The following is a 10975-nucleotide window of genomic DNA, read 5'->3' on the forward strand; positions in this document are numbered from 1 at the left end:
TACCTTCCTTTCTATCAACATTGCTTTCATTTTACTGTGCTTGAGGTCTCTAACCAGAATTTTTTCGTCTCAACCAGAGCCAGTTGTATCTCCTCTCTGCTGCTTCAGATAAGTTCTTCACTGTGCGAAGCAACTCTTGACCACTGAAACCGGGTTGTGGAGTGTGCCACAAATCCTCGACAACCCACCTCCACAGGGTAAACCCGGACTTTCCATCCTCGCTGTTCGGCTTTAACAGCTAGTTGAGTGTACCAAAGTTTCTTTCTTTCATACGCCTCATCCACAGAATCCTCCCATGGCATTGTTAACTCTACCAGGTGAACAAGGCATGCTGATCCAGATCACAAGACAATATCAGGTCAAAGGTTAGTGATGGGAAAATAAGCCACTGTCCAACATCTGCCAGCATTTTCCAGTCTCTAGCAGATTCCAATTGTCCTAGATGAGCTTTGGTTTTAATACCTTTTCTTGGCGGTTGCTTCCCTGGACAGAGGAATGTTTTTCTTGTGTCATATATTGCTGGCAACCTGTTGGTTTTGCTGCACTTCACTTCCAATGCTAAATCCAAATATATTTATATATTTCAAATATGCATAGTTCTTTCAACTGCTCAATTTATGCCACAAAAGCCCCACCCCTATGTACTGAATGTATGGCGATTAACTAAGTGGAAAGAGACTGTAGAAGGAGTGTTACTCAGGAGTGGACATTCTGGGCATTGCAATGGAAATTCATGGATCAATATTGAAGCAATCACACCTGTCAAAGCAGATATACAAAGTTGACCAAAACACACTAAAGAGCTCTGCAATTTGTACTGTAAATTAATGACTTATTAAGGATGGGAGAAGAACAAACTGGGGGGGGGGCACAAGGTTGAAGCTTGTTGAATGCCCCCTTTGGCACTAGTTCTGCTCTGACATGATATTAGGTTGAAATCAAAACCCCCACTGTTTATGGACAATAACATACTTTTCAGGCTGCAAACCAACCGACCTAAACAACCTTTACAGATCAGCACTATCAAGGAACTTAGAACAGGGTAAGGTGGATTGCAGTTTCAGTATACTACACCCTTGACAGTGACCCATCACAGATGTAAGCCAAATTATATTTAGCTGTATTTGAGGTGTAGGATCGGTATTGCATACTGCAGCTGTTTCCACAGACTGCAGGCAACAAACTTTACCACTATGACTAAAAATAACATAGGGCTGAGGTGCTGCAAGCAAGTGTTAAGCGATGAAGGATTAGTGTGCAGATGTACAGCGCTGGTCATGAATCTGAGCCCACCACCAAATAGTGCTTAAACTGCCTAGATTGTGAAGAAAAAATTCTGATTGTAAAATATTACAAACCACTCAAAATATGTAATGATCTTGAATCTGGCGAAGGTGAAAGAAGAACCAATGGCTGGTGACGATTGTTCCATTTTTGTTAATAAACAGCGGGTCTGAGGGTGATGCGCCCTGAGAAAGTCGTAGATGGATAAGAGAGAAAGGGGTCATATGGACCAACATGGGAGTTTAATTTATAAATGAAAAAGGGTTCCCTAATCTTCTTGGTCAGTTTTACTTCTTTTGAGCAGAAAGGAAAAGGTATCAGATGAGGTGATTGCTAGATCGGAGATACAAGGGTGAATCTGGGGGTTGAATTTGAGAGCGATGTAGACTCCGGAGCACCTAAGAAACCCAAGAAGACTAAGAGAAAAGGGCTTTAAGGTTGATCTAAAAACTGGGAGGAGTAGCCGGAGCAGATGAGAGGTACCAAGAGAGTATGTTGATGGTGATTGGTAAGCAAGCAGGGGGGGAAAGAGATTCTGATCTTTGACGCCCTTTCAGGATTAGTGAAATGTGCGAGTTGCCGAGTGTAGAGCTGGGATGCCAAAAATGAGTTTGTAGAAAAACTGGATGCCGGAAATTGAAATATTAATGGAGGAAACTCTTATAGCTCCATTCTTAAGGGACATAATATAGGATGATACTACAGGCATTGAAAATGAAGGGAAGGGAATGCAATTCCAAGATGACCAGTACATTTGCAGTGAGAGGGGAGTGTTGCTGAGAAGAGTTGTTTCTTGAGCCTGCAGAATTAAGGAACGCAGCGGGTGGCTCACATGAATGTCAGGTCTAAAAAGGGAGGAATCTGTGTTGACAGGAGGTCGTCTTCGGGAGCTAATGCGAATCTCTGCATTTGGAAATGAGAAAGAGAATCAGCGATTACATTCAGATGGCCGAGAATGTATTGAGCTCTGAGAATGAACTGATGAGTAACAGATAATCCTTCTTAATATTTTCATTATATGGTGGGAGGATGAACGACCTTTGATAATTTGGACTGTAGCTGAATTCTGAGTGGAGAAGAATGGATTTTTGGGCCGTGGAAGACCCCCAAAAGGAATGCGGCTACAGCAACTGGATACATTTCGTACAATGACGAGGAGTGATCGGGGATAGGAAAGCTGACGAATTCTTCGGGCCATGGAGTAGAAAACCATTTTCCCTTGTGGTATCCTCCAAAACCGAGAGAGGGAGCTGCATCTGTGAACAGTTGAATGCCTTTAATAGTTGAAAACATAACAGGAAATGCAGATATTTGGCATACAAATGCCCACTACTGAGGTACTAAGAGTCCAGCAGGACTTGCTTAGGAATACCATTGATGTATTATTTTAGCTCTTAGTCAAAGCTCTTACATTGACAGTTGTTTCTAGCGGTAAACACTAAGGCAGTAAGTACTGCATGGGATAATATTTATTCACTATGTGCTTTCTGACGTAAACTTATCAGCTTCATACCCTTTGTCAGTTCTAAGGCACTTTCCTATCGAGCTTTTAGGTAAGTTTGGAATTATTATTAATTTGTAATTAGTGTTTTACAAATGCAGAATCTCTATTAAGAAATCAAACATTACACAAAAGAATGTTTTTATAGCCAGAAGAGCCATTCGCTATTGGAGATATAGTACTGACTGGAACTTTTCAAAAGTGTGTGTAACAAGGTGGTTGACCAAATTTGTAACTAGTTATAGTAACATACTGCTTAGAAAAATGTAACCAGTTGCAGTTACAAATGGTTACTTCTCAAGCACAGTTCACAGTGATAGATATTTTTATTTCATCTGGTCAGGTTGCATTTTGTTGTGTTAGGAAGCATTATAGTTACAAGTTGCTGAGAAATGTAATCTGATTACAGTAACATGTTACATGTGATGTGTTACTCCCCAACACTGAGTACTGTTATTGCCTGAGTTACAAAAGTGACTTGTGGGGGCTTATCAATACGTCCAAATGCTTAATTTTAGAATAAACGCTATCTTATTCTAGTAACGTCATGACATGTTTTCAAATGACTTCCCTCCCAACACGGGCCTCTATAAAATATTGCATGAAAAGCCTATGGTTTCTATGTATAAATAATAAATGCAAATTTATAACAAAGGTTACATGTTTGGATAAATGTAAGTGTGCACTTTCATATGTAATAATATTTATGTATTTCTGAAACTCTCTCTAGAATCATTGTGCATTGTGCAATGCGTCCCTGTTTCACTGTTCACATGCTGGTTGTGAATGGATTGCTGATGCCATGGCAAGCCTGATCTGACTACCAGCACAAACGTGTGCTCCTCGATTCAGGGGCCTCCCAGGGTCCCTGGAAACAATGATTACATGGCAGGGATGGGCGAGATGGGTAAGAAGGTCCAAAGGTTGAAAAGGGGGATACAGGTAAAAAAATAAATTAAAAAAAGCTGCTTTTATACAAGTGCTGTGTGTGATGAGGTGTTATACTTATTGAGTATTTGCAGCAATGCAAACCATTGTAAAGTGTATAATACAGAGATCCCTGAGACATTTAATCATACCTCAAAAGGTTATAAATGTTAACGTTGAATAACCTGTTACATTTATTTATTCATTTAAATAGCAGGAGTCCTGACTGAAAGTTTGGCAATGTTGTGAAGCTATTCAATTTCAAAACCTGGTTTAGTATACCTGTGATTGTTGCACCCTTTTGAATTATGTTTTTCTCTACGTATATTTCCCTAACCAGGTTCTCTTGGACAGCGTGGGGTGCAGGGACACCCAGGAAAGATGAGACCAGTGGCACCACAAGGCAAACGTGGGCTCTTAGGAACCATAAGTCAGAAAGAAGAAGTTAGATTACATTGTTATTTCTGAGTACAACTCCTGTGGATCACACAATGGTTAATATCTGCACGGTCATTCAAAACCCTGCTCTCTTCTTCAGGTGAGGAAACGTATAAGGACCAGCATGACTTGTCTATTCTGTATATAAAATAATAAATGTCTTTACATTCTATCACAAGTCTTAGTAAAAACCTAATTTCTAAGTTTGATCTCTGTTTGCAGGGGCGCCCTGTGATATGAGTCACATTACAGCTTTAGAAGCAGGGCTTAGCACCTTACAAAACAACTTTTTCAAAAAGGTAAGAAACTATTACCTGTTAACGGACTTTTCAGCATAGTTATCATATGTGCTGTATATAGGCATTTGACTTGTTAAGCTTTATACCAGCTTCAGGAACTCCCTGTTTGATTGGCCCTTTTGAAAGAATTACAGCTGCAAAGTCAGACTCTGCCAGCTTCCTGTAGATGCCATACTATTTGTGCAGCACACCGTTTTTACCATGGGTGTTTTATACCTGCAGGCACTGACTAATTCAAAACTCAATTCCACTAAACATATGTCCAGTGAAATTACCTGAAGGATCCTGTTATCCTGTTCTGAAGCAGAAAACAAAGTGATACATGACTTTGTGAATTTTTTTTTTTTTTATCAGAAAGCCTTTCTTGGACTATCTGATGAAAAGAAGGAGGGCACATCTGAGGATATTACACAAAGAAACAACATGCACCAAATGGAACAAAAGTGAACCCAATTGTAAAGGAAAGGAAGATTGTGTAGAAATTGTGTCCAGTGGGTCCTGGAAAGATACAAACTGTGTAGAAGAACAGCTTGTAGTGTGACAGTTTGAAATTTAAATTATAACATTCACTTTGTAAGATTCCATCTGGATCTTGATATTCTGTTGTAACTATAATAATTTGAAAGCACCCATGTGGCCGAGTAGTAAGAATAATAATAATAATAATAATAATAATAATAATAATAAATAATAATAATAATAATAATAATAATAATAATAATAATAATAATAATAATAATCTTTATTTTATATTGTGCCTTTCATAAATAAATATCGCAAAGCGCTTAACAAAAGTGAAAACAGAATAAATAAATAAATAAAACATACAAAATATATTAAAACAGTTGGAATTAAAAATGCAATGACATTAAAAGTAATAAGAATGCCAATTTAAACAAATGAGTTTTAAGGCAGGATTTAAAAATAGACAGAGACGGATCTCAGAAGGAAGTGTGTTCCACAGCTTAGGAGCATAGGAGGAAAAAGCCCTGTCACCCACTGTACGCAGTTTGGTCAGGGGAACAATCATAAGGCCGGCATCGGAGGACCTGAAAGCACGACTAGGAGTGTAGGTGGTAACTAACTCAGAAATGTAAGAGGGAGAGGCGCCTCTATTGGCTTTGAAAGTCAGCAGCAGGACTTTGTAGTCAATGCGGTATTTGACCGGTAACCAGTGTAATGATTTCAGTATGGTGTTTATGTGACCACCAGAGCGAGACCTCGTCAGCACCCTAGCTGCAGAATTCTGAACATACTGGAGCTTTTGAAGGGTATTCTTTGACACCCCAGTAAGTAAGGCATTACAATAGTCAAGCCTGGAGGATACAAATGCATGTACAAGCTTTTCTGCAGCAGAATCCCCGGGTACATCAGCTTCTTTGTATTGCCATATCCAATACTTGCTGGATTATTGCCATGCAACCTGCTCTACTGTATGTTAATCAATCAATAAATGTCTATAAACTACTTGATTTATCCTGTGATTAATAGCTATGGTAATCCACTTGGTGGTTGATACCGTGCATAGTTATCTATTAAACACTCAACAGTGCTGAATTTTTAGAAACTCTAAAAGAAACTCAATGCATACAGTGACAAATGCAAATCATTTGCCATTGAATTTATTAGGCTTCTTTTAGCATTTCTAAATACTGTGCATTATTCCTACGTTATTAGGAATAAAGTACAGTGATGTAATTTCTACTAAGTTCAAGGGTTCACCCCAATAAAAATATTAAATACAGATATCATAGTTAAACAAGACACGATTGGACTTGGCTCCCCATGTTTACTGTCAGTTAGAAGGGCTAAAGGTAAACCTGCAAAAACAAGCATCAGGGCAATGAAAATCATTCCATTTCTCTATTCAAGTGGTATTTCTAACCAACTGCAATTAGCACAAGGCAGACACCCCAAACATGGACATATAAGTATGTTTTGTTAGCATGAAATCCGCAGTTCTTAATTTTGCTTTTTATTTTTAAATAAAGGGATGTTTTCCCCCAAGGTAGCTAGGGGGCGCTATCTCACACCACTTGTGCAAGATCCAGAAAAAGAAAAATGCAGTGAGGAGAGCAGTTTTATTTTCAATAAAGATACATTTTATATACACACACACACACACACACATACATATATATATCCTCAGCCTTTTTCAATCCACTGCTGGCTGAAGGCCTTCCCAAGATTCTTCAACAAAAGCCTGTCTGTTGCGTCCCTCATCCATGTTGTCTAATTTCATTGTGACATCTTCCTGTAGGTCATCTTCTTGGTCGCTTTATATCTCTTGGGATTCAGTCTAGTATCTCCTAGGCCCTGCAATGGTCTGTTGTTCTTGCTACATATTATAGTATAACAATCTTCAACCAGGACAGACTGCCTACAGACATCCACTCTCCTTAAGTCCTAGGCTGAACTAACACATTATTTCTTCTTTTGAGTTTTGTGGCATACAAAACAAAAAAGACAAACACAGCGAACCCGTCAGACCTATAGTGCCGGAGGACAACACAGATCTGAATGTCCTGTAGTTAGTGTAACTTTTTGTTATCTGTATTCTGCAGACCTTGAGGGAAAGCAGATGTTAACTGTCAGTATGCTTGACATATGCTTGCCTTGTCTTACACCATGTATCATGCTAGAGGAATATAGACCAAACATGGGTTTGGAAGTCCTATGAGCTGTGTATATCTGTGCTATGCTGTAGTGATTTCTGTGCTCAGAGTAACATCTACTGACGCCAATAAGGAAACGCTCTCTGCAGCTCAAGATGAACATCAAATGAGACCAGAGGACACAGCACTTCATTTTTTGTATTCAAGCTATCTTGTTCTTTACTGTTTCTACAATAAAATACTTTAACAATCTTTGTCGAGACTATTTGATTTAGATTGAAGAGAAACTTACACTGGTGCGGGACTTCTCTTTTAGTGAGAGTAGTGCTTGGCCACCTTTTATTTTGTAGCTTTGAACCATGTTTTATATCCTACATTAAGGATGGCCATGTACCACTGCACCTGACTGCCTGTATATTAATGAAACCTGGATGCCTGAGCAGCATTTTCAAATAAAACCCTCTGTGTCTCTCTTGCCTATCCATGAATACAGTAACAGAACACCTGTTATAGTGTTTGCTAACTTTTTTTTAATAAGTGCAAACCCTGAATCTGAAAATATAGTAGCACCACCATTCAAGGTTTGGAAAATTCCACTTGTTAAAATGTGTTAATTGGTAATGCAATCAGAATCTATCAAGTTTTGTTAATTTTCAACAAGGAGTAATAGAACCAAGCAGACAATTCATTCAGAAAACAAGTGATTTATTGCTTTGAAACTAGTCAAAGGCATGTATATTTCTGCAATAATGGCTGGTCTACCTTTGTATTTCACTTGCTCTCTTTGTTCAGTTTGTTAATGATAAGCTAGTGAATGGGAAATAGTTTATTGACACACAGGGCAGCAGGGCCAGTGCAAGGACTTTTGCTGCCCTAAGGAAACTTAGTTTTGACGCCCTCCCTTTTCACTCTTTTTTAAAATTGTGTGTATATATATATATATATATATATATATATATATATATATATACACACACACAGTGCCTTGCAAAAGTATTCAGACCCCTGACCAATTCTCTCATATTTCTGAATTACAAATGGTACATTGAAATTTTGTTCTGTTTGATATTTTATTTTAAAACACTTAAACTCAAAATCAATTATTGTAAGGTGACATTGCTTTTAAATATTTCCCAATATTTTTAAGAAAAGTAAAAAAAACCTGAAATATCTTGCTTGCATAAATATTCAACCCCCACACATTAATATTTCGTAGAGCCACCTTTCGCTGCAATAACAGCTTTAAGTCTTTTGGGGTAAGTATGTACCAGCTTTGCACACAGTGTCGGAATGATTTTGGCCCATTCTTCTCGGCAGATTTGCTCCAGGTTGTTCAGGTTGGTTGGACGACACTTGTGGACCGCAAATTTCAAATAGTGCCACAGATTCTCAATGGGATTGAGATCAGGACTTTGACTGGGCCACTGTAGGACATTCACCTTTTTGTTCTTGAGCCACTCCAATGTTGCTTTAGCCTTGTGCTTGGGATCATTGTCCTGCTGAAAGGTAAATTTCCTCCCAAGCTTCAGTTTTTTAGCGGACTGAAGCAGATTCTCTTGCAGTATTTTCCTGTATTTTGCTCCATTCATTCTTCCTTCAATTGTAACAAGATGCCCAGGCCTTGCTGATGAGAAGCATCCCCACAGCATGATGCTGCCACCACCATACTTCATTGTACAGATGGTGTGTCTTGAGGCATGGGCAGTGTTAGGTTTGCGCCACACATAGCGCTTTGAGTTTTGGCCAAAAAGCTCTATCTTGGTCTCATTTGACCAAAAAACCCTTTTCCCACATTGCAGTTGGGTCACTCTCATGCTTTCTGGCAAACTCCAGACGTGCTTTCAGATGGTACTTTTTGAGTAACGGCTTCTTTCTTGCCACCCTCCCATACAGGCCAGTGTTATGCAGAGCTCTTGATATGGTTGACTGGTGCACCATTACGCCACTCCTAGCCACTGAACTCTGTAGCTCCTTCAAAGTGATTGTTGGCCTCTCTGTGGTTTCTCTCACAAGTCTCCTTCTTGTTTGAGCGCTGAGTTTTGAGGGACGGCCTTTTCTTGGCACTGCCTGGGTGGTGTGATGCAACTTCCACTTCCTGATTATTGATTCAACTGTGCTCACTGGGATATCCAAACACTTGCATATTATTTTGTACCCTTTCCCTAATCTATGCATTTGTATTACTTTATCTCTAACTTCTGTAGAATGTTCTTTGGTCTTCATTTTCCTTCAGATTCACAGCCTTACCAATGATCCTTCAACAGTGGGGTTTTTATCCAGAAAATGTGACAGGAACTTTAATGGTTCACAGGTGGAGGCCAGTGGTAAGGTTATTGTGTCCTCGTTAGTGCAATTTCTTTCATCTGTGCAAACTGGGAGCTTCCACAGCACAGGGGTTGAATATTTATGCAAGCAAGATATTTCAGTTTTTTATTTTTCTTAAAAATATTTCCCAACATAAAACCAATGTCACCTTACGATAATTGATTTTGAGTTTAAGTAAAATAAAATTTGAGTTTTAAAATAAAATATCGAACAGAACGAAATTTCAGTGTACCATTTGTAATTCAGTAATATGAGAGAATTGGTTAGGGGTCTGAATACTTTTGCAAGGCAGTGTGTGTGTGTGTGTGTGTGTGTGTGTATATATATATATATATATATATATATATATATATATATATATATATATATATATAAAGCAACGTATAAACAAATTATTGTACATCAGATTATGTTTTTTTTTTTTTTTTTTTACATCTTCACAAAACTATATACAATCATCACTCTGGTTACAAACGGGTCTACTGTCAGCTCCACAATGACAATATTTATGATCAATGGATTCTAACACCATGCACGAGCTTACAGTTATAAATAACAACTGACAGAGTATATGCAGTTTACTTCAAACAAATCGTATTTTCATTGTACCTTATTTGTACAGTACTGTATTGTGTTCCTTAATTACATAAAACTGGCATCTAATGTGTCGGTTAGTGATCATATAATCGTGCACAGCAAATCCTCCGGTACTTTATTCTATAGGCAGATTCTTGATTTAAGAATTAACTTTAAAACATGAAAGAATCTTTACCGAAGTGTTATGGAAATGCTTAAATGGCAACAACCAGTAATTTCAGTGCCTGGGCACCCATGAAGCGATCTGTTTTCTTTGTTGTGTCAAGGCAATAATAAGCAGTGCAAAAAACAAATGTTGTTTTTTTTTCTGCGCCTTCAAGCAGTGTTGACAATTTAGATAATTTCACGCCAAATCTAGTGACTTTAAGGGCTGACTTGGCAAGATTTGTTGTCAAAAGCAATTCGATTTCCAGGACAGTCATCGGAGAATGTCATAGATATAAAATGGGTAAAATGTTTTGATTGTCCTGTATTAGCGACACCCTTTTATAAGAATCATTGTCAGAGTAATTAAATGAAATCCAGTAATGGCCCTTTGCTAAGCAACTTGCTCTACAAACACGAGCCTATTGCCAGGGGAGACACCGAACCTGCATGATCACCAGTCACCCCATTTGTTTGTTCAACCTTCCTATTTTCTGTTTGCAATAAACCAGCGAATCAGCGCAATTCACAATTCACTCACCTCTCTGAGTCTGAAGTCACCACTATAGCCAGCCTGGTGACGCACATGTATTCTTAATTAGCACAAAAAATCCAATAATTTATACATACTGTAATCCAACGTGTACAAAAGCAAACTGAAGCCTCTTTTTAAAGACTTTCTCCTAGTTAGATTGTAAAATACAAATGTCCTCACTACAGCTTAAGAAAAGTTTTTTTTTCCCTGTATATTATATAAAGTGTTTTGTGTACAACTGTTTGTGAAAGTGTGTTACAGTATGTACAATGAATTGTCAGCTGCTCTACAAATAAAAGTGTCTCTATTA

Source organism: Polyodon spathula, chromosome 11 (assembly GCF_017654505.1).
Source record: "Polyodon spathula isolate WHYD16114869_AA chromosome 11, ASM1765450v1, whole genome shotgun sequence".
NCBI classification, from domain to species: Eukaryota; Metazoa; Chordata; class Actinopteri; order Acipenseriformes; family Polyodontidae; genus Polyodon; species Polyodon spathula.